The sequence below is a fragment of the Lepisosteus oculatus genome, chromosome 14 (assembly GCF_040954835.1).
Source record: "Lepisosteus oculatus isolate fLepOcu1 chromosome 14, fLepOcu1.hap2, whole genome shotgun sequence".
NCBI lineage: Eukaryota > Metazoa > Chordata > Actinopteri > Semionotiformes > Lepisosteidae > Lepisosteus > Lepisosteus oculatus.
Window position 1 is genome coordinate 45,192,587 of NC_090709.1, and position 23,876 is coordinate 45,216,462.

A 23,876-nucleotide genomic window follows, 5' to 3' on the forward strand; every position below is an offset into this window, starting at 1 on the left:
AGGGCTGTATAGGGCTGTTTCGCCTCAATCTTCATGTGATTTCCCTTGTAGCCTACTGGTCTACATGCCTGACTACCAACTCACAGGTTGTGTGTTTAAATCCAGCTGGTGCTGGACTTTCCTTTTAACAAACATTTCTTCGAAAAAATAGAATAGCAATATTATGGACAATCAATTGACTTTTATATTTCAAAGTATCACAACATGATCGATTCTAAGTCATTTTTGATAACAATGAATAGTCACCTTCTTCCCTTCTGACAACGGTCCCTGCTTCTGCTTCCTGCTTCTATTGTGTGTGTGTGTAATAGAGTAAATTTTTATAGAGAAATGGAGGCTGGACAGTATGCGTTACAATATAAACATTTATATTGATTTAAATAGTCTTTTGATTTAAATCGCAAACGCATTTTTAATTATATGTGTTTTTTAATCATAATCAGGCTAATGCAACATAAATTGATACAGTATCTTTGTCTTCTAAGTATCTTAATAAACTTTCAGCATAACTTTCTGCCCGTTTAGATTTATTTTTCTTGGGATTTTGGGATCAAACATGGAAGGATTAGATTGTAATCGTTTTTATTTTTCAAATACATTTTAGAAAAGTGTAATCTATACCTGCATTTATAACTTAGTTTTTAAAATTAGTCAAGCAATATGAAGCATCTCCTTTTACTTTTAAGTCCCTTAAATACATTGAGCACAGCTTTCTCACCACTTAAGATTGCTTTTTGATACCATCCTTACACAAAGCAGAAACTTTCCGATGACATACAGTACAAGTGGAAAGATTACAGATTTTAATCCTCTTTAATTTTGTTACGTTATACGTTTCAGGAACGTTTCATCTAAACAAACACCCCAAAACTATTCTCGATTGTATTTCTGAATGTTATGTTACACCTACAGTAGTTCACTGCTTTAAATACATCGAATTAAGAAAGTTATGTGTAGCACTTTAGATCTTTTTTTCTGAACCAGGGAAAACCTGATCATGTTTCTCTATAACAATAATAAAAAACTTTATTTTAAATATCACCTTTAAAAGTGGCATCTCAAAGCAATACAGTAGATCGAAAAACAGTTAAAAGGGACCAAAGTAAATACCAGACAAACGCAAACACGTTTTTAATAAAATGCTTTTATTCATTCAGCAGAGAGTGAGAGAGACATCCAGCAGAGAGAGACACACACACCGGTTTCCATTGACAAAATTGTTTTTTTTCAATTCCTCTTGTCTAACAGGAATGTTTTATTTGTGGACAGACTGTTAGACTAGAGGAAAAGAGCGCCTCCTTCTACGAAGCATTTCGTTGATCCGATCACGAATTCTTTTCCAGCCGCACGCAGTAAGGGTTGAGAATCTCTGATTCACCATGCTACTAATGGTTTCCCGGAGATTGCAAGGCAAGGCACTTTTGCCTCTGGACCCATCGAAATTAACAGACGTGGTCCACCCCCAGTAAATTTCAAAAGTCACAAGATTTCGAAACACGAGGGCGGCGTAGCGGTCGGCTCTTGCTTTCCCGTCTATGCCGATGCACTGCAAGTACAACCCCCCCTCCATCTCCTGAGTGATGGGTAGCAGTTGGACATCTGGGAGAATTATTCGTCCCACTGGCGTCTGTGAATTCCGCTCTGTAAACAGTGCTTCCTGGGGGTAGAAAGACGGCGGGGACAGCATCAACAGATTCCTGCGTGGTGGTGAACTGAGAGGCCGGGATGGAGTGTCCTGAGGCGGTGTGTGCTCTGCGGGGGGCAGAGCTTCCGCCAGGCATTGCAACCTGCGCGGCGGGGAGAGGCACTTTTCGGGAGACAGCTGCTCAACTGTTTGACTGCTGGAACATACTGTCTCCTTCCTCTGCATTTTCAGGAGTGTCTCTAGCCTCCCAATCCTCCCCAGTAATGCATCGTACTGCTCCCGCTGCTGCCGAAATGTCTCCACACAGGTGCTGCTTCTACAGGTTGGCACCCTGGCCAGTGGCCGAGAGCAGAGACCCACGGCCTGTGGCAAAATAACATAATTCATGTAAGAAATAAAGTCACACAGTAGTATTCATCAGTCGCGGAACAGACATCAAAATAAACTTTTCTTTTTTTCCGTCTTACCGCTTTCTTTTATACTGTCCTGGTGGTAGATTTCGAAGATCGTTTCGCCCGTGCGGTGTTTTCTTGAAGAACAGGCTACGAAGAAATAATTATAATTGAATTTAAAATTCAAAACGGCAATAATACCTTGTAATATGCGCTGTAATCGCGTATTTCAGATGAAGTCTGCTGTATTTGCTTACCCTTCGCTCTTTGGAAGCTGGGGCGGCAGAAGCACCCCGTCTCTTCCCGTAAAAGGTCTTGGTCTCCATACTGTACTGTGGTCGCTGTAGTGCAGGTTCGCAGTTTTTTTTGTGATGGGAGCTCACCCAATCCCTTTGTGTATTTATGCTATATTCACATGTACGGCTAGAATGTTCATTGTCTTCCAATGAAAGGCGGGTGCCTCTTGCCGAAGTCTGGAGACATTAGAGGCTTGCCACACCCGGACTGTTAAACCAACGCATTAGCACGTCAAAGCCCATTGAGGAGCCGGGCGCAATAATTGTTTTGTCCCTTGATTTACTGATCTGCATTAATTATGGAAATCGAGTTCCTGCTCTTTGCAGACGACCTGGTCCTGCTGTCCCCCACAGAACAGAGGCTGCGCCAGAATCTGGCACTGCTGGAGCAGCACTGTCAGACCTGGGCGCCGACAGTCAATCTGGACAAGACCAGAGTTATGGTTTTCCAGAAAAAAAGCCAGACCTCAGGGAAACAGGTACAAATTCACACTTAACAACACATTAACACCTAACAACGGGAGCAGGGACGAATAAGGCCAGTACCCACTATTGTTAAACATACAGAAAAGAATATTAAAGTATTGAATATTAGTATTGGCTTTAGTATTAGCCATACAGAACATTAAAGTGCCCCTTTTCCATTCAGCAGGTGCCTGAGCCGGTGTGTCCTATCTTCTGACAGTCACCGTTGTGAATGTCTGTAGAGTGTATCTTATTTTTAGTACTAAAATAAATACTTAGTACTTTAGTACTAAGTACTAAAATACTAGTACCGAGGGAGCGTCTGCATTTATAACTTCGTTTTTAAAATTAGTCAAGCAATATGAAGCATCTCCTTTTACTTTTAAGTCCCTTAAATGCATTGAGCACAGCTACTCACCACTTAAGATTGCTTTTTGATACCATCCTTACACAAAGCAGAAACTTTCCGATGACATACAGTACAAGTGGAAAGATTACAGATTTTAATCGTCTTTAATTTTGTTACGTTATACGTTTTAGGAACGTTTCATCTAAACAAACACCACAAAACTATTCTCGATTGTATTTCTGAATGTTATGTTACACCTACAGTAGTTCACTGCTTTAAATACATCGAATTAAGAAAGTTATGTGTAGGACTTTAGATCTTTTTTTCTGAAGCAAGGAAAATCTAATCATGTTTCTCTATAACAATAATAAAAAAAACTTTATTTTACATATCACCTTTAAAAGTGGCATCTCAAAGCAATACAGTAGATCGAAAAACAGTTAAAAGGGACCAAAGTAAATACCAGACAAACACAAACGCGTTTTTAATAAAATGCTTTTATTCATATAGCAGAGAGTGAGAGGGACATCCAGCAGAGAGAGACACACACACCGGTTTCCATTGACAAAATTGTTTTTTTTCAATTCCTCTTGTCTAACAGGAATGTTTTGTTTGTGGACAGACTGTTAGACTAGAGGAAAAGAGCGCCTCCTTCTACGAAGCATTTCGTTGATCCGATCACTAATTCTTTTCCAGCCGCACGCAGTAAGGGTTGAGAATCTCTGATTCACCATGCTACTAATGGTTTCCCGGAGATTGCAAGGCAAGGCACTTTTGCCTCTGGACCCATCGAAATTAACAGACATGGTCCACCCCCAGTAAATTTAAAAAGTCACAAGATTTCGAAACACGAGGGCGGCGTAGCGGTCGGCTCTTGCTTTCCCGTCTATGCCGATGCACTGCAAGTACAACCCCCCCTCCATCTCCTGAGTGATGGGTAGCAGTTGGATATCTGGGAGAATTATTCGTCCCACTGGCGTCTGTGAATTCCGCTCTGTAAACAGTGCTTCCTGGGGGGAGATAGACGGCGGGGACAGCATCAACAGATTCCTGCGCGGTGGTGAACTGAGAGGCCGGGATGGAGTGTCCTGAGGCGGTGTGTGCTCTGCGGGGGGCAGAGCTTCCGCCAGGCATTGCAACCTGCGCGGCGGGGAGAGGCACTTTTCGGGAGACAGCTGCTCAACTGTTTGACTGCTGGAACATACTGTCTCCTTCCTCTGCATTTTCAGGAGTGTCTCTAGCCTCCCAATCCTCCCCAGTAATGCATCGTACTGCTCCCGCTGCTGCCGAAATGTCTCCACACAGGTGCTGCTTCTACAGGTTGGCACCCTGGCCAGTGGCCGAGAGCAGAGACCCACGGCCTGTGGCAAAATAACATAATTCATGTAAGAAATAAAGTCACACAGTAGTATTCATCAGTCGCGGAACAGACATCAAAATAAACTTTTCTTTTTTTCCGTCTTACCGCTTTCTTTTATACTGTCCTGGTGGTAGATTTCGAAGATCGTTTCGCCCGTGCAGTGTTTTCTTGAAGAACAGGCTACGAAGAAATAATTATAATTGAATTTAAAATTAAAAACGGCAATAATACCTTGTAATATGCGCTGTAATCGTGTATTTCAGATGAAGTCTGCTGTATTTGCTTACCCTTCGCTCTTTGGAAGCTGGGGCAGCAGAAGCACCCCGTCTCTTCCCGTAAAAGGTCTTGGTCTCCATACTGTACTGTGGTCGCTGTAGTGCAGGTTCGCAGTTTTTTTTGTGATGGGAGCTCACCCAATCCCTTTGTGTATTTATGTTATATTCACATGTACGGCTAGAATGTTCATTGTCTTCCAATGAAAGGCGGGTGCCTCTTGCCGAAGTCTGGAGACATTAGAGGGTTGCCACACCCGGACTGTTAAACCAACGCATTAGCACGTCAAAGCCCATTGAGGAGCCGGGCGCAATAATTGTTTTGTCCCTTGATTTACTGATCTGCATTAATTATGGAAATCGAGTTCCTGCTCTTTGCAGACGACCTGGTCCCGCTGTCGCCCACAGAACAGAGGCTGCACCAGAACCTGGCGCTGCTGGAGCAGCACTGTCAGACCTGGGCGCCGACAGTCAATCTGGACAAGACCAGAGTTATGGTTTTCCAGAAAAAAAGCCAGACCTCAGGGAAACAGGTACAAATTCACACTTAACAACACATTAACACCAAACAATGTTTGTATTATATTCCCTATTAATCAAACTCTACTCTACACAGAGAGGGGCTTGTCCCCTCCACCCGCCCCTCTCTGTGTACAGTAGAGCCTCCTGTCCAGCCAGCACATGTCCACAGACACTCACAACAGCGACATATCATAAAACGTTTGCACATATAGTTAAATTATTAGTTGTTTTTCAGGAAGTTAAAAAAAACACTTGAAATACTGACCACGACTTTAGAAGCATAAATTACCTTACACTCAATTTAAACACAAGCTTTTTAGCCCTCTAAGCTGGTTCATACAGAAATGTAGAGAACCAGGATCAGAACACACAGCTTCATTAGCGAATACATATGCAGGACAACTGGAGAAGACGTTTTACAGTGGATGGATTTTTAGAAACATCCCATCAGTGACATCACTGAAGTCAACTCCTAGGTAACTGTCGTGTGGATAGTTTCACTAGAATCAGACAAAGGTTTAAGCATCGCTTGTTCTAGATAAAACTGCAAATAAAAAAAAACAACAACCCATAACGTACTTCTTTGCGGCTCTGTTTGCCCAAATCATATATTCACAACGTGAAATTAGAAAATAATATTACGTAACCAAAATCCGCAATATGGAAACAGAACCTGTGTAATTGTTGACAGATGATGTACTCGTAACATTTTTACAAGACGAACTACAACATTTAAAAAATGACTTGTATGTACTTGATATCTCTAATCAATCCACGGCGATATAGTTAAAGCAGAGTCCCCGCACAAAACGAAACTAAAACGCCCTGGGCATACCGTTGCGCGCTTCTTATCAGTTGCTCAAAAGTAATTTGACCGTATGAAATGCATAATATAAACCTAGAAACATATAAGTGAGCAGTATTTACGTAGTATCGGTGTCAAGACATACCTCTCAAATACTGTAAATCAAGTTAAAAATATCTCAAGACCGATTCTGGTCATAATGAAACCATGTTTCATGTATGAAGTACCGAGACCAGCCATATACTGTATGTTTATGTTCCAAAATTAATATCGTTTATGGCCTTCACACGCCTTACAGTATGCTCCTATTCTTTTTATGCTCAGCTATTAAGATTTCCCTTCAGTGGTAAAATTCCATATAAATATTCAATACTACAACGGGCACAGTAAAGACGTTTACAGTAAATCTTTCTACGACAGACCAACGGACCACGAGTGCCCCTGTCGGTCAACCAATCACATACCGCGGTACCCCGCGTCATCTTGCGTCATCTTGCGCCAAAATGCGTGACGCCGTAGCCAATTACCTCCAGTACGTGTCTGTACCGGGCACTTTGAATGGCTGCATCTGTATAAATTGAATTGTTCTATTTTTCAGGCTTGCATAGTCTTATTCATATTTCAGTTAAACCTTTTCTTCTGTAGTAATTTCATTTGATATTAAAATTAGTCCTGACTTAAGAATTTTGTAATAAGTTTCAGTTTCAGTTTAATCGTGCCCAGAAGCTACCAAAACTGGTAATGTTCACATAATGTGTAATGCAAAAGCAGCAGTTGGGGTGGGAAACAAAAGGCATTTCATGGTATGAATCCTAAAACTTCATAGATGGCGTTCTAGGACTTCTCGCTTCAGATAAAGCTATCAATACATCACAGATTTCTACTCAATCAATATCAGCAGTGTTATCACTACCGAACGCTAAATATAGATCCTGGCAATACTTCATGAGTTGTTCGTTAGAAAATTGTTTATGGTTTTTTTTAAACATATTTTCAATACCAGACAAAAAGTCGAAAGTTTCAATTTCATGCATCTGATGAAATCTCTCTTCGATGGAAGTTATAAGTACAGTACATCCAAAATACTGCGGAATCAATCAAATTTACATGTTTCTTGTGGATCCAGAAGATCATTTTGAGAATCAAAACATGCCTGTCTTTTCTTTTTTCGAGGACGAAGGAGTAGCAGCAGGAGTAGCAGTAATGGCAAGAACGTGTTTAGAGTTCAGCACTTCTCATTTCTAATGCAGAGCCATCGACTCGGAAAGCACCGCCCGCGATAAAAGAAATTGCAGAATTGGTCTGTTCATGCTGCCTACACACTTTGAATTGCTGGCATTTTCTGCAAGCGTTCCTTTTTGAGGGTTCATGAAATTCCTCACATTTGAGCCAACACTAAAATATTTCATTCGGGGTCGCCTAATTCATAATGCAAACCGAATCTACAGGGGAATGCTGTGGCACATGAAGCCGTTTGTTAGTCTGTTGTGAGGGGTGGAATGGAAATCGAGTTGGTGAATAGAAAATGAAACAGGAGTCACTTCTTGAGCTACGAATTCCAAAAAGTATGAAAACCTGTGCATTTTAACAGTGCAGAATACTCACAAATTGCACTGAGTTGCTTGCTTTCTTCTGCTGCTTTTATATTTCAGTCATTCACTGTCAGCTAGCACTGGAACAATTCAAGAGAGGTAAAAACAGAAGCTGTCAGGAGTGGGATTTGAACCCACGCCTCCATTTGGAGACCAGACCACCCAAGCCAGCTGGAAAGACACATGTCCTTGAGTCTGGCGCCTTAGACCACTCGGCCACCCTGACAAGCAAGAGCAAGTGGTGTGCTGAATGCACCAGTAGTTGATTAAACTGAGTTTCTTCCCTGAAATGATTTGCTTGCGAAGAGCCAAGTTGCCTTGAATGGATCTTGGAAATCAAATATACGGATGGATTGTTATTCGGTTGTGAGTTTTGAGGGGCGTATTATAATTGAGTTGGTGAAAAGGCGCTTTTTGTTAGTCTGTCGGGAGGCTGCACAAGGTGTTTAGAGGGAGAACTTCTAAAAGGCAGGCTCCATAGGTAATGATCACATTTTCTTGCATGCTAATCGAAAGAAATATTAAGAAACTTTCCCGATACCAGTTTTTTACAAAAGTAAAGGCACACGGCACATGTGTGCCACATCACTTCCGAGTTTAGTGACAACTACCTCAGAGATTGTAAGCTGGGTAGTTTCAGATAACATCACTTTTTTTTATCAAAGGTTCAAGCAAACCCGAATACTTTTGCAAGAGACATTTCAGAATCCCAGTCCAATCCAGTACGATTGCTGGATCCTTCGAATTCGACTGAACTATAGCACAGATCTGCAGTCCACCATTAGAATACTGTGGGTGTGTTGTATAAGCCATACCGCCCAAAATAGTTCTAAAACAGGAGATGCATCCTCATTTAGGAATGTGGTATAAAGTGAAATGGTCTGGGAAGAGTCCTACGTTTCAACAGTTCAAAATAGATGTAATGGGGTATTTACGGACTCTTTCGAAATGTAAGAACAACCTGTGCGGACCTTATCTTTATTTACGTCGTGTAAACGTTTTTCATAAAGTGTAATTGTATTATAGCATGTGCCACTGACGATTTTCTTGATACGTTATATGTGCTCTTGTTTGTATTGTATGTAGTTTTGTTGTTCAAATAAAACGTAAAAGACACAACTTTCCGGATGCGGCTGCTGTAAAAATAAAATGACATCAAGGGCGCTGTACGCAGAGGTGTGAAGCCTGTTTCATAGAAGAACTATATCCAGAGGTGTTAAAGAAGTCTAGATCTCACTAGAAAGTGCTGGATTAAGGCTCCAGCCCCTTCAGGGGCTTGGGTTTGAATCTCACCTTGTTAGGTGCTTCTGTTGAGACCCCTTCCAACTGACTTCAAACGAAAGGGAGGGAGCTGCTTTTTGGCAGTCTCTCGAGAAACTAAGCAAAGTGTTTAAAGATACTTTGTCAGCTTGACATCAAGGCAGAAAACAAAAACTTTCTTGCGTCCACTCAAACCAAATGCGGTTTGCCACCTTTTGCGTTATGCAGGGAATGACGTCTGCCGATCACTTTTGAGTCAATGCAAATCGTAGTGTGCCCTCCATTTTAATGTTGGTTGTGCTAGCGTGCTGCTTCTGTCTGTGAAACTTTATGCAATCAAGGCATTTAATGTTTTTTTTAATAATTGGAAAAAAAATGTACTATTTTTTTTCTTAAATATTGATGGTTTAAAAACTTATTTAATGTGAAACAGGCATTGTGATTGTAAAACGGTCAAAATGTTAGTGAAGAAATCAGTAATGTGAGGAAAGGTGAATTGTGGGAGCCTCTTGACTCCCTGTGTTGTGTTTCTCTCTCATTCTACTTGGAGTGGTGCCGTCGCTTCTGGATAGTCTGTCTTGGGTCATTCCGGACAAGTCACGTATAACTGTGCTTCACCACAAGAAGAGACACCTCACTTGCGAGGATCCCAACAGTATATTTCCCCTTTCAGAGCCCATGGGAGTGAATTTCATACACAATTAAAAAAGCCTAATTTTATTTAGAGGCTTAAGACACTTTTTTAATTAAAAAAGTGACCTGAAACGCCTTAGCTTTCAGGTTTGCTAGAACCTGTAATAATAAAGTGGTCTCAAACTTTCATTGTCTGATGTAGCTGTCTCTAAAGTTGGACATGATGTTTTGGAGATGCTGAGATATTGAGAAGAACTCAACTACATGGTGAGAATTCTAGGTTCAGCACCAGCAGATGGTGAAAAACTCTTAGCTGACCCCAACCTAATTTGAACATGCAACTTTCTGAGCTAGAATCAACTACACTACCACTGTGCCCCACCCTATAGTCTTCTTTAGCTCCCCAAAGGAGAAAAATCAGTGTCCCAAAAAAAGTGCTTCCCGAAATGTCTTTAACAGTGTAGCGGCGAGGCTTAATAATAAGGCAGAATTAAGTGTTCTGAGCCTTCCCAAATGAGGCCCCATTTCTCTGTTCATCTCTGTGGTGCAGCCACAGAGAAACCATTCATGCAAGATGTTTTCTTTTGATAAGGACAGCTCCCAAAGGGGGATGCACTTAGCTAAGCCTGGCTATCATGATAAATGGTCATCCATTGGCGCCTATCTGTCTAGGGAGTGCCAGTTGGACGTCTGGACTGCATTACTAAGTGTCAGGACTAAGTGACTCATATCTCACCTTGATCAACCAATCAGGGACTGGTAGGGCCGATTCAGATTCAGATTCAGATTCAACAATTCTAAAGGGAATTCAAAGGAGAATTCCAGGGCAGGACGGCCCAGGAGCAGAAGGCTCCCAAGGGCAGGACATTCTCGCAGCGCGCCTCCTGACCATCCTGAGACTCAGCCCGGACAACCACGGAACGGCCAGTGTGTCCGGGTGCCAGAACTTTCCTTTGTTCTAAGAGTCTAGAGTGGAGGTTGCCAGAGAGTAACCAGCAGCAGGCCTCGTGAACAGGTCGGAACTGTGGACAGCTGAATCACTATTCAGAACTAGCTCTTCATCAGGAACGAACCGGTCCTCTTCCTGACTTGCTGGGACCCACAGTCATCTTTTCTCCTGCGCACAAACTTTGCTAGTTAAAGCCAACAGTGAGCATCAGCAGCGCACCGTCGCAAGCCGCACAGCACAGCCTGGCACGGAGCCAGAGAGCGCGGATTGGACAGCAACAGCCTGCAACTGTTTCTTTGTGCCCGCAGGAGATCTGAATCCCCAGAGATTGGATGAGTATTCAACTTCAATGCATTACAGCTCGAGAATTCAATTGTTATCCCAACCAGTTGATATCAATTTAATTCCTAAGAGTTATGTACTTGTTTGAGTATCTAATGTAGAAGTTGTAACCAAGTTCACTTTACGAAACGGTCTTAATGAATGATATACTGAACGTATGTCCTCTTGATATATGTAACTCTTTGTAACTGACCGAATATACCTTTTGTATTCTGATAACCCTCTCGATAAGATCTGTTAGGTTTATATGCATATTCTACGTATTAATAAATGTATCCTCGTGTATTAGTACCTGTGTGTGAGCGTTTTTTGAGTTATGTCGCATGGTTGGATTCTAAAGCCATCAAAAGAATCAACTTTGTGATTTACTGCTACAATTAATAATTGTCTCAGTAAATGCCCAAACCCTACAGAACTGGTGCCTTCAGAGAGCCACTATGATTACATATTTGGCGTCCTTGAACCAGTTTTCCCTACATTATTTGGCGTCCCTGGCACGGGCGTGGCAAGACTGAAATGAGTCAACCAAGCGGAATAATTCAATAAAAAACGCCGCGGGTTTCATACACGACAATACAGTGTGCTGAAAGCCGAAAGAAAAAGTTCCCCTTGCTCTTTAAGCAGTGCTTGATTGTCTTGTGATCTTTTGCAATCTACCGGGTTGATTGCATACTTGATCTTGTGGTTTTCTGTGGTAAAACTGTGATTTCGTACTTAAAAGTAATACTCTTTAAGTTAACGATGGTTGCTAAAAGGTCTGAATTCGAGTCGCTATTAAGCACTCTCTCTAGCAGCGACAGGTCTGACCACGATCTCTTCCATATCTCCGTCAGTGGAGAAGCTAGTAGAATAAATCTCCATTCTCTGAGAGAGCTAGCGAAGGACATAGAGAGATTTGACCCCGCAGTGTCAGAGAATATCGAGAGTTATATTCAAGACCTCAGGTATACCCTGCAGTACCTGCCAAACGCCACAGAACAGGAGAAAGTGTTTCTGGTCAGGAAAACTACCAGCAGAGCTGTACATGAGTGGATGGCTAGGCAGATGAAAGAAGTCTGTAATGATTTAGAGGAGCTGTGTCAAGCACTTATCGAAGAATACAGTGCGTTTATTGACCCGACTGCTGCGATAGCCGCCGCTCTTAACATTAAGCACGAGAGAGCAGAGTCCCCTCGCGAATATTACGAGAGACTTAGACGAACTTATTTTGCAGGGCGAAATGATGAGGGTTGCGAAGAGAACACACATTTCAAGGGTTTATTCATTGCGAATCTCCACCCGTCAGTCAGAAAGATGATCTTAATGCATACAGATGCACAGACCATGAAAATGACTGATATTAAGAGATTCGTGCAGAAAGCCTGGGAGTATGATGTCCAAAGTCGCTCTGAGCAAAAACCTGCTAAAGCGACTGTGTTCGCCGTCAGAGCCAGCCGGCTTAATTCCCCCCTGCTCGAAGGAGCACAGGCTCCTGAGCTGGCTAAGCCCCGTTCCAAAGCAGGCACACTGGACCGCACCCAGTGTCCTAAGTGCCATGAGAACACCAGGGGAGGGAAAGGGCTAGAAAAAACTGAACAAAAGGATTCAGTAGCCGCCCGCCTGGCCAGGCTTGAACAAGCTTTATTAGGACAGGAACAACCGCTCCCCAAGGCTGCCGGAAGCGTGAATGAGCTGATACTCTCCACTGGAGGAGGCGGAGACCCGCCCCCTCTCCCTCCCTCAGTCTATCTGATTGAGCGGAAGAGTTCCTGCCTGGATGAGGTCAGCCACTCCCAAGCGAGTGCTGACTCCACCCCTGAAGTCACAGAGCAGGCAGTAAAACGCAGAGGAAAAGCAAGAAGCTTTTACCTCAAGGCTGCCATGGGAGATGTCTTACCCAGTGAGACACTGATTGACACTGAGGTTGAAAGGTGTTTGATGTCACACGGCAAGCTCAAACGGGTAGAAAAAGAAAAGGGCATGCGACTCAGAGAGGAACCTTTGGTGGATCACCAGAAAGGCAAGGTGTGGAAACAGGTCAAGGCTCCTAAGCCTTCTGTACAGAAGGAAAGGGGGGCCAAGAGGCAGACTGTGCTCACACAGTGCCCACCGAACACAGAAGCCTATGCGTAGATTCCTTCTGTTCCCTCTGGACAAGAAATAAAAATATTTCCTTGTTCCCCGGATATACAGGGAAGTCGTGTCCCGGCTGAGGTCACAACAGCCTCCCTGCCACAGGAGCGGTGCTCCGAGCAGCCGCCTGATCCACCAGGTAAAGCACACACCTTTTACATCCCTAAAGAGGAGCAGATCTCCCCACCTGGCGATGAAAAGGAGCTTTCCCTGTACACCCTGGCACTGCAGTGGTGGAAGGGATCCAGATGGCAGGAGAGCAGGTTGGTGATGTAGCCCTCACCCTTAGCGCTGAGAGGTCCTCTATTAGTGAGGATCTGCTTGAGCAGCTGTCACAGGGCCACCGCCAGGTGCCCCTGGTGCAACATTCACAGGTTAGACAGGAGGTCCAGCTGGACGCTGAGACTACTGCGCTGTGGACACACCTGTTCCCAGATGCCGATTCCCTCTGCTTTGACCCAGGGAACCTGCAGTCAGGTAACATTATTTCTCACAACTACCAGGTAGTGAGTGAGACTGACCTGATTGTTCCTGCCTCAACGGCAGGGTTGCCAACACACCCAGTCCCCCAGAAGGGACAGGGAATGAAAGCCGAGACGGTTTTCTTACAGCCTCCAGCTCAGTCTGTCAGTCTGAGTCTGACCAACAGTGGTTCACCCAGACTGGAGCTGGATGGTCAAGCCACCCGCCTGCCAGTGCAGGACATTGAAAGAGGGGTGTCAGAACCCCAGCCTGCACTGACATGGGCCTGGTGAGTGATAGTAAGTTCAAAGACAGTGAACTAGCTATCCCAGTGCTGGGGCAGCTCCCTGAACCCCTAGCGAGGGAAGGGGGGAGCGAGCAGGTGTCCTACACCTACCCCCAGCGAACGATTGTAAACATGCCGATAGAGGGATTCCTCAATCAGGAAGTGTGCAGGGTGGAACTGAACATTGAGAATGGGGTAACAATCCCAGATCACTCAGGTGCTCCAGATGACCACTCAGCCGAGGGTCAGGCATGCTCCACCGCTGCACTGCCCCCTGCAGGGTTCCTAGAGCACAGGCATGAACAAATCGAAAAAGCAGATGCCCTGGAAAAGGAGGAGCAGCATCAGCCGCTGCGTCAGATCTCCCCAGATTTCCAGGAGGTTGGTGCCCAAGATGCCACATGGCATACTGAGGAAGACACCATGTACATGCTGCGCCAGCTTAGAAAGGCAACAGTCACCCAGAAGGAGATGACTGGGATCAGCCACCCGAAAAGACTTTTGGGAGGACTGATTGCTGCCGCCACTGTTGCACGTTTGCTTTTTCTGGTAGGTTTGTGTGCTACTGGCACTCTCACCCTGACTGCCCCAAGAAGGCAGGTGTCAGAGATGCCAGAGGGTAGTGACAGACTGTATCAACAGCAGCAAAAGTTGGAAAGCTTAGGGAAAACCCTACAGGCAACTTCCTATGCAACAGGGTTAAACCTTATTCCCCAAACAGTGGACATGATTGTTGGTGTTATACAGTGGGTTTATGCTTGTGTGCAACAGGCCAGAATGTTGACACAAGACCTGTTAAGGGAGTTTAGTGCCACTGTAACCAGTCTAACCACGGCACAAATCCCAACCCACTTGATTCCACTCTTCTCAGTAGAGGAGTGTGTGACATTAACCCCATCGCTCATAGCTCACCCAGAAGGCAATCCAAGATTGAATTCGGTTCCAAATCTTGAGATGGGTATGGCTACCAAAGCTATCCATTGGCTGTGTCTAAACGATTCACCAATGAAGGGTGTAAAGCTACTAACGAGCAGAGGGAGGTTAATGAACCCCATGAAGAGCAGGTGGGAAGTAAATGGCTGGTCAGCACACCACATTTAACTGACACTATGACTTGTGACGGGCATGATACAGCTACCACAATGCAGCTATCTAACCAATAGTTTTCCTGTAAGTTCCCGAGGAGGCCATAGTACAGCATGGTAACTTAACACTGTACGGTCTGGAACCAGACAATATAAGACCAAACTTGAGGTCTAAGATGCCTTCAGGTGCCACACTATTCAATTGGATAGAAATCCAAGAAACAGTAAGCCCTGAAGAGGTACAGGTAGTTAGTTTGCTTTAATGGAACAAACCTCCAAACCACCCTAGCAGATACCCAACACAGGTGTTGTGGTTTATCGGGGGCTGGGAACAGGAACTGTTGTTATTGTAACACTACTGCCAGGTAGCTGGATCATGACTGACAGTGTACTCTGAATGATGTACTCTCACATCAAGATGTACTCTGGGTAGCATGAATGAGTCAAAGGTAGCATGTCAAAAGAAAGGAAGTGACTTCTCCCCAAATATCTACCACAGAGGTATCAGATATTGACAGTGAACTTCCTGATGTGTAATTCCTAGACTGAGATAATGTCTCCTACCGTGTTTATACATACTCCAGATGTTATTCATCCTGTTTGTATCCAATGCTGGTTCCGGTATGAATTCTCGAGGAGTAATGTAGACATTTAAGATTAATGTTCTAATGGCAAGGGACATCACTTAACTCTGTTTTGTTTTGAAGGCAACAACGCCTCAGGACCTCGTGACCTTCAAAAAGGGGGGATATGTAGCGGCGAGACTTAATAATAAGGCAGAATTAAGTGTTTCTGAGCTTTCCCAAATTAGGCCTCATTTCTCTGTTCATCTCTGTGGTGCAGCCACAGAGAAACCATTCATGCAAGGTGATTTAAGGTCCAAGGACAGCTCCCAAAGGGGGATGCACTTAGCTAAGCCTGGCTATCATGATCAATGGTCACCCATTGGCGCCTATCTGTCTAGGGAGTGCGAGTTGGACATCTGGATTGCATTCCTAAGTGTCAGGACTAAGTGACTCATATCTCACCTTGATCAACCAATCAGGGACTGGTAGGGCCGAGTAACCCACGTGGGACTCTGATGCCCATGGAACTTTCAGCCAATCAATGAGCTAAAGTTCCTCCAGGTAAAAACAGGCAACACAGAGAGCCTGTGAGATTCAGATTCAGATTCAGATCCAACAATTCTAAAGGGAATTCAAAGGAGAATTCCAGGGCAGGACGGCCCAGGAGCAGAAGGCTCCCAAGGGCAGGACATTCTCGCAGCGCGCCTCCTGACCATCTTGAGACTCAGCCCGGACAACCACGGAACGGCCAGTGTGTCCGAGTGCCAGAACTTTCCTTTGTTCTAAGAGTCTAGAGTGGAGGTTGCCAGAGAGTAACCAGCAGCAGGCCTCGTGAACAGGTCGGAACTGTGGAAAGCTGAATCACTATTCAGAACTAGCTCTTCATCAGGAACGAACCGGTCCTCTTCCTGACTTGCTGGGACCCACAGTCATCTTTTCTCCTGTGCACAAACTTTGCTAGTTAAAGCCAACAATGAGCATCAGCAGCGCACCGTCGCAAGTCGCACAGCACAGCCTGGCACCGAGCCAGAGAGCGCGGATTGGACAGCAACGGCCTGCAACTGTTTCTTTGTGCCCGCAGGAGATCTGAATCCCCAGAGATTGGATGAGTATTCAACTTCAATGCATTACAGCTCGAGAATTCAATTGTTATCCAAACCAGTTGATATCAATTTAATTCCTAAGAGTTATGTACTTGTTTTGAGTATCTAATGTAGAAGTTGTAACCAAGTTCACTTTACGAAACGGTCTTAATGAATGATATACTGAACGTATGTCCTCTTGATATGTATAACTCTTTGTAACTGATTGAATATATATCTTTTGTATTCTGATAACCCTCTCGATAAGATCTGTTAGGTTTATATGCATATTCTATGTATTAATAAATGTATCCTCGTGTATTAGTACCTGTGTGTGCGCGTTGTTTGAGTTATGTCGCATGGTTGGATTCTAAAGCCATCAAAAGAATCAACTTTGTGATTTACTGCTACAATTAATAATTGTCTCAGTAAATGCCCAAACCCTACAGAACTGGTGCCTTCAGAGAGCCACTATGATTACATATTTGGCGTCCCTGAACCGGCATAATATACATTATTTGGCATCCCTGAACCAGTTTTCCCTACATTATTTGGCGTCCCTGGCACGGGCGTGGCAAGACTGAAATGAGTCAACCAAGCGGAATAATTCAATATAAAACGCCGCGGGTTTCATACACGACAATACAGTGTGCTGAAAGCCGAAAGAAAAAGTTCCCCTTGCTCTTTAAGCAGTGCTTGATTGTTTTGTGATCATTTGCGATCTACCGGGTTGATTGCATACTTGATCTTGTGGTTTTCTGTGGTAAAACTGTGATTTCGTACTTAAAAGTAATACTCTTTAAGTTTAACGATGGTTGCTAAAAGGTCTGAATTCGAGTCGCTATTAAGCACTCTCTCTAGCAGCGACAGGTCTGACCACGATCTCTTCCATATCTCCGTCAGCGGAGAAGCTAGGAGAATAAATCTCCATTCTCTGAGAGAGCTAGCGAAGGACATAGAGAGATTTGACCCCGCAGTGTCAGAGAATAATGAGAGTTATATTCAAGACCTCAGGTATTACCTGCAGTACCTGCCAAACGCCACAGAACAGGAGAAAGTGTTTCTGGTCAGGAAAACTACCAGCAGAGCTGTACATGAGTGGATGGCTAGGCAGATGAAAGAAGTCTGTAATGACTTTGAGCAGCTTTGTCAAGCACTTATCGAAGAATACAGTGCATTTATTGACCCGACTGCTGCGATAGCCGCCGCTCTTAACATTAAGCACGAGAGAGCAGAGTCCCCTCGCGAATATTACGAGAGACTTAGACGAACTTATTTTGCAGGGCGAAATGATGAGGGTTGCGAAGAGAACACACATTTCAAGGGTTTATTCATTGCGAATCTCCACCCGTCAGTCAGAAAGATGATCTTAATGCATACAGATGCACAGACCATGAAAATGACTGATATCAAGAGATTCGTGCAGAAAGCCTGGGAGTATGATGTCCAAAGTCGCTCTGAGCAAAAAGTTGCTAAAGCGACTGCGTTCGCCGTCAGAGCCAGCAGGGTTAATTCCCCCCTGCTCGAAGGAGCACAGGCATAATCTACAACACCTTTCGGCACATCAAGCTCTAAGCACACACCTGGAGAATGCGGGAATTGATCCTTCTATCTCCCACATGCAAAGCAAGCGCTGTACCATACAAGCCAACCCCCCTCGCTGGGACTTATGCCTCGGCGTCACCTAGTGCCGCTTGTTCCCCTCTTACCGGGCACAGTTCACTGCCCTTCGTCTGCAAGGCAGTCGTGTAATTGCAGCTTTCTTGACTTATTGATGAAGGTCTGACTGGACGAGCGAATGGCGCCTCTCCCCATCCTCAAGCTCACTGACAGATTGAAATGGAAAGTGCTGCTGTGGCTCGTTGGTCTAGTGGTATGATTCTCGCTTAGGGTGCGAGAGGTCCCGGGTTCAACTCCCGGACGAGCCCTCGTGTGCTCTTTTCCTCCTCTTCCACAAGACTGGGAACTGATATCCACATCACTTCGCAGCGTCTGCTTATGGCAAACGATGGAATGTGACTAATGACTGAACGAGCCTGGTGAATTCTCATCACGTGGCACAATGAGAGCGTGCAGTCAGCTGTCCAAGGCGGCAACCTCATTGCTCGTTCAAAAGAACACGTACTGAAAACTCATCACCACTGTGTCGTAGATGAGCACCGCGATCGCTTGTTGTCATGCGTCCTTACTTGGGAAATGCAGAAGCAAAAACTGCCCTCTCTCAGCCACCGAAACGTGTGCGGCTCGCCTTGCGCTCTCTGCGCCTCACATATTTGTCGAGCTGTCTGCTCTTCTTTCTGTTGAAGTAATCAAGTTACGGGGCATCCTGCAGCCTATGATGTTCTCACTGAGAGCTTTCAAGATTTGAAGGAAAACTACGAGCTTGATGGCTCAAGTCGAACGAATGTGATTGTTAAGCAATCGATGATCAAAAGCACGTCTTCTAACAATTCGTGAGAGTATTATCAGCACTGTTTTCACTCGGATATACTTTTCACTTGCTAAGCTGACAAATTGGACGAGAAAATGCCGGAGACGCACTCAGTGCAGACTGAGGTTGGGAAGGAGGTGTGGCCCTTCAACGCTTGACAACTGAAGGACATTCTCTCCGCAACGGAGGAGCACCTGTCAGAAGTCGCAGAAGCTAAACAAGAGCACCGGGCTTCCGGAGATCCAAACTCAGACCTGGAGGATGTGGGCATCGATCCCGCTACCTCTTGCATGCTAAGTGAGCGCTCTACCATTTGAGCTAATCCCCCTCGCTTCATGCTTCTCGGCATCACGTCTTACCGCCTCTGCCCCTCTTACCGGGCACCGCCCACTGCCCTTGGTCTGCAAGGCAGTCCTTTCAAGTGCGATGACGACGCTGAGACCTTCGTTGCCTATTGTATGAGCTGAACTTTTGTGCTCATCAATTCAACGCTCTTTCCATCAACTCATCTTGTCTTTTGACGCTTCGTGTTTTGCGCTCCTTTGACTATCGGCATATCGGGTGACTGCAAACACTGAAGTTCTTGCTTACGGAGTGTGGAACATTGCTTTCAAGTGATCGCTGTTCTGTAATGTTGACGCCGAGTGAATCTTTCTTTGGCAACATGGGCAGGCTGACAGCAGTGCGAGCGAAAGTAATGGCAAATTTCTTGACTTATTTCTGAATGTGAATGTTCTTTAGAAAAGGGATGCGGTGTTGCTTCTCGCCCGTGTAAAGGTCACGCATTCCAGACGTGGTTATGAGCGAACAGTTTCCGCAAGTGTTTGAAAAGAGCAAGAGAGGAAGCAGCCCTGCCCCGTGTGAGGATCAAACTCAGGCCTTTCAGATGACGAGACTGACGCACTACCAATTACGCCAACAAGCCCAGCTGCAGTACACACACCGGAAAGTTTGCCTCACATGGATTTCAGTCGCCCGTTCCCTAATCTTTGGACGCCCTCTGCTGAATGTTGCATTTGCCTTTTGATCTCACCGATACATTTTTGGTCTGTTTCTGTTGCGAGTCCGTCTTTCAGATCTCACCTAGCACAAGTCTCTGTGGCTGAAGTGGCCTCTCTGCTTCAGCATCGTGCCCTCACTCAGCCATTAAAAATGTCACTCGGACTTCTGACATGCTGACATGAAATGTCAAGAGAGAGGGGCGGAGTGACGCTTAAGCCAGAGAGAAGATGAAAAGGGGGCGTGGCTGCGAAACGCTTGACAGCTGCACGATGCTCTCCATGTAAGGCGGGACCACAGGCTAAAGGACACCTTTCGGCACATCAAGCTCTAAGCACACACCTGGAGGATGCGGGAATTGATCCTGCTATCTCCCACATGCAAAGCAAGCGCTGTACCATACAAGCCAACCCCCCTCGCTGGGACTTATGCCTCGGCGTCACCTAGTGCCACTTGTTCCCCTCTTACCGGGCACAGTTCACTGCCCGTCGTCTGCAAGGCAGTCGTGTAATTGCAGCTTTCTTGACTTATTGATGAAGGTCTGACTGGACGAGCGAATGGCGCCTCTCCCCATCCTCAAGCTCGCTGACAGATTGAAATGGAAAGTGTTGCCGTGGCTCGTTGGTCTAGTGGTATGATTCTCGCTTAGGGTGCGAGAGGTCCCGGGTTCAACTCCCGGACGAGCCCTCGTGTGCTCTTTTCCTCCTCTTCCACAAGACTGGGAACTGATATCCACATCACTTCGCAGCGTCTGCTTATGGCAAACGATGGAATGTGACTAATGACTGAACGAGCCTGGTGAATTCTCATCACGTGGCACAATGAGAGCGTGCAGTCAGCTGTCCAAGGCGGCAACCTCATTGCTCGTTCAAAAGAACACGTACTGAAAACTCATCACCACTGTGTCGTAGATGAGCACCGCGATCGCTTGTTGTCATGCGTCCTTACTTGGGAAATGCAGAAGCAAAAACTGCCCTCTCTCAGCCACCGAAACGTGTGCGGCTCGCCTTGCGCTCTCTGCGCCTCACATATTTGTCGAGCTGTCTGCTCTTCTTTCTGTTGAAGTAATCAAGTTACGGGGCGTCCTGCAGCCTATGATGTTCTCACTGAGAGCTTTCAAGATTTGAAGGAAAACTACGAGCTTGATGGCTCAAGTCGAACGAATATGATTGTTAAGCAATCGATGATCAAAAGCACGTCTTCTAACAATTCGTGAGAGTATTATCAGCACTGTTTTCACTCGGATATACTTTTCACTTGCTAAGCTGACAAATTGGACGAGAAAATGCCGGAGACGCACTCAGTGCAGACTGAGGTTGGGAAGGAGGTGTGGCCCTTCAACGCTTGACAACTGAAGGACATTCTCTCTGCAACGGAGGAGCACCTGTCAGAAGTCGCAGAAGCTAAACAAGAGCACCGGGCTTCCGGAGATCCAAACTCAGACCTGGAGGATGCGGGCATCGATCCCGCTACCTCTTGCATGCTAAGCGAGCGCTCTACCATTTGAGCTAATCCCCCTCGCTTCATGTGTCCCGGCATCATGTCTTACCGCCTCTGCCCCTCTTACCGGGCACCGCCCACTGCCCTTGGTCTGCAAGGCAGTCCTTTCAAATGCGATGACGACGCTTATACCTTCGTTGCCTATTGTACGAGCTGAACTTTTGTGCTCATCAATTCAACGCTCTTTCCATCAACTCATCTTGTCTTTTGACGCTTCGTGTTTTGCGCTCCTTTGACTATCGGCATATCGGGTGACTGCAAACACTGAAGTTCTTGCTTACGGAGTGTGGAACATTGCTTTCAAGTGATCGCTGTTCTGTCATGTTGACGCCGAGTGAATCTTTCTTTGGCAACATGGGCAGGCTGACAGCAGTGCGAGCGAAAGTAATGGCAAATTTCTTGACTTATTTCTGAATGTGAATGTTCTTTAGAAAAGGGATGCGGCGTTGCTTCTCGCCCGTGTAAAGGTCACGCATTCCAGACGTAGTTATGAGCGAACAGTTGCCGCAAGTGTTTGAAAAGAGCAAGAGAGGAAGCAGCCCTGCCCCGTGTGAGGATCAAACTCAGGCCCTTCAGATGACGAGACTGACGCACTACCAATTACGCCAACAAGCCCAGCTACAGTACACACACTGGAAAGTTTGCCTCACATGGATTTCAGTCTCCCGTTCCCTAATCTTTAGACGCCCTCTGCTGAATGTTGCATTTGCCTTTTGATCTCACCGATACATTTTTGGTCTGTTTCTGTTGCGAGTCCGTCTTTCAGATCTCACCTAGCACAAGTCTCTGTGGCTGAAGTGGCCTCTCTGCTTCAGCATCGTGCCCTCACTCAGCCATTAAAAATGTCACTCGGACTTCTGACATGCTGACATGAAATGTCAAGAGAGAGGGGCGGAGTGACGCTTAAGCCAGAGAGAAGATGAAAAGGGGGCGTGGCTGCGAAACGCTTGACAGCTGCACGATGCTCTCCATGTAAGGCGGGACCACAGGCTAAAGGACACCTTTCGGCACATCAAGCTCTAAGCACACACCTGGAGGATGCGGGAATTGATCCTGCTATCTCCCACATGCAAAGCAAGCGCTGTACCATAAAAGCCAACCCCCCTCGCTGGGACTTATGCCTCGGCATCACCTAGTGCCGCTTGTTCCCCTCTTACCGGGCACAGTTCACTGCCCTTCGTCTGCAAGGCAGTCGTGTAATTGCAGCTTTCTTGACTTATTGATGAAGGTCTGACTGGACGAGCGAATGGCGCCTCTCCCCATCCTCAAGCTCGCTGACAGATTGAAATGGAAAGTGCTGCTGTGGCTCGTTGGTCTAGTGGTATGATTCTCGCTTAGGGTGCGAGAGGTCCCGGGTTCAACTCCCGGACGAGCCCTCGTGTGCTCTTTTCCTCCTCTTCCACAAGACTGGGAACTGATATCCACATCACTTCGCAGCGTCTGCTTATGGCAAACGATGGAATGTGACTAATGACTGAACGAGCCTGGTGAATTCTCATCACGTGGCACAATGAGAGCGTGCAGTCAGCTGTCCAAGGCGGCAACCTCATTGCTCGTTCAAAAGAACACGTACTGAAAACTCATCACCACTGTGTCGTAGATGAGCACCGCGATCGCTTGTTGTCATGCGTCCTTACTTGGGAAATGCAGAAGCAAAAACTGCCCTCTCTCAGCCACCGAAACATGTGTGGCTCGCCTTGCGCTCTCTGCGCCTCACATATTTGTCGAGCCGTCTGCTCTTCTTTCTGTTGAAGTAATCAAGTTACGGGGCGTCCTGCAGCCTATGATGTTCTCACTGAGAGCTTTCAAGATTTGAAGGAAAACTACGAGCTTGATGGCTCACGTCGAACGAATGTGATTGTTAAGCAATCGATGATCAAAAGCACGTCTTCTAACAATTCGTGAGAGTATTATCAGCACTGTTTTCACTCGGATATACTTTTCACTTGCTAAGCTGACAAATTGGACGAGAAAATGCCGGAGACGCACTCAGTGCAGACTGAGGTTGGGAAGGAGGTGTGGCCCTTCAACGCTTGACAACTGAAGGACATTCTCTCCGCAATGGAGGAGCACCTGTCAGAAGTCGCAGAAGCTAAACAAGAGCACCGGGCTTCCGGAGATCCAAACTCAGACCTGGAGGATGCGGGCATCGATCCCGCTACCTCTTGCATGCTAAGCGAGCGCTCTACCATTTGAGCTAATCCCCCTCGCTTCATGCGTCCCGGCATCATGTCTTACCGCCTCTGCCCCTCTTACCGGGCACCGCCCACTGCCCTTGGTCTGCAAGGCAGTCCTTTCAAATGCGATGACGACGCTTATACCTTCGTTGCCTATTGTACGAGCTGAACTTTTGTGCTCATCAATTCAACGCTCTTTCCATCCACTCATCTTGTCTTTTGACGCTTCGTGTTTTGCGCTCCTTTGACTATCGGCATATCAGGTGACTGCAAACACTGAAGTTCTTGCTTACG

The 23,876-nt window shown here is 45.7% G+C and overlaps 1 protein-coding gene and 4 non-coding genes across 5 annotated transcripts in view; 4 read left to right on the forward strand and 1 right to left on the reverse strand.

Moving 5' to 3' along the window:
• The window catches only part of LOC138243434 (uncharacterized), a 421,149-nt gene that overhangs the window by 221,291 nt on the left and 175,982 nt on the right, over window positions 1–23,876 (forward strand). The gene's annotated exons all lie outside the window — the stretch shown is intronic.
• trnal-caa (transfer RNA leucine (anticodon CAA)) lies at window positions 7,812–7,924 on the reverse strand. The gene is made up of 2 exons: window positions 7,887–7,924; window positions 7,812–7,857 (listed from the first exon to the last, which is right to left on the reverse strand). It is a non-coding gene; the product is annotated as a tRNA-Leu (tRNA).
• On the forward strand, window positions 18,332–18,403 carry trnap-agg (transfer RNA proline (anticodon AGG)). The gene has a single exon. It is a non-coding gene; the product is annotated as a tRNA-Pro (tRNA).
• Window positions 20,521–20,592, forward strand: trnap-agg (transfer RNA proline (anticodon AGG)). Its single transcript has one exon. It is a non-coding gene; the product is annotated as a tRNA-Pro (tRNA).
• On the forward strand, window positions 22,710–22,781 carry trnap-agg (transfer RNA proline (anticodon AGG)). Its single transcript has one exon. It is a non-coding gene; the product is annotated as a tRNA-Pro (tRNA).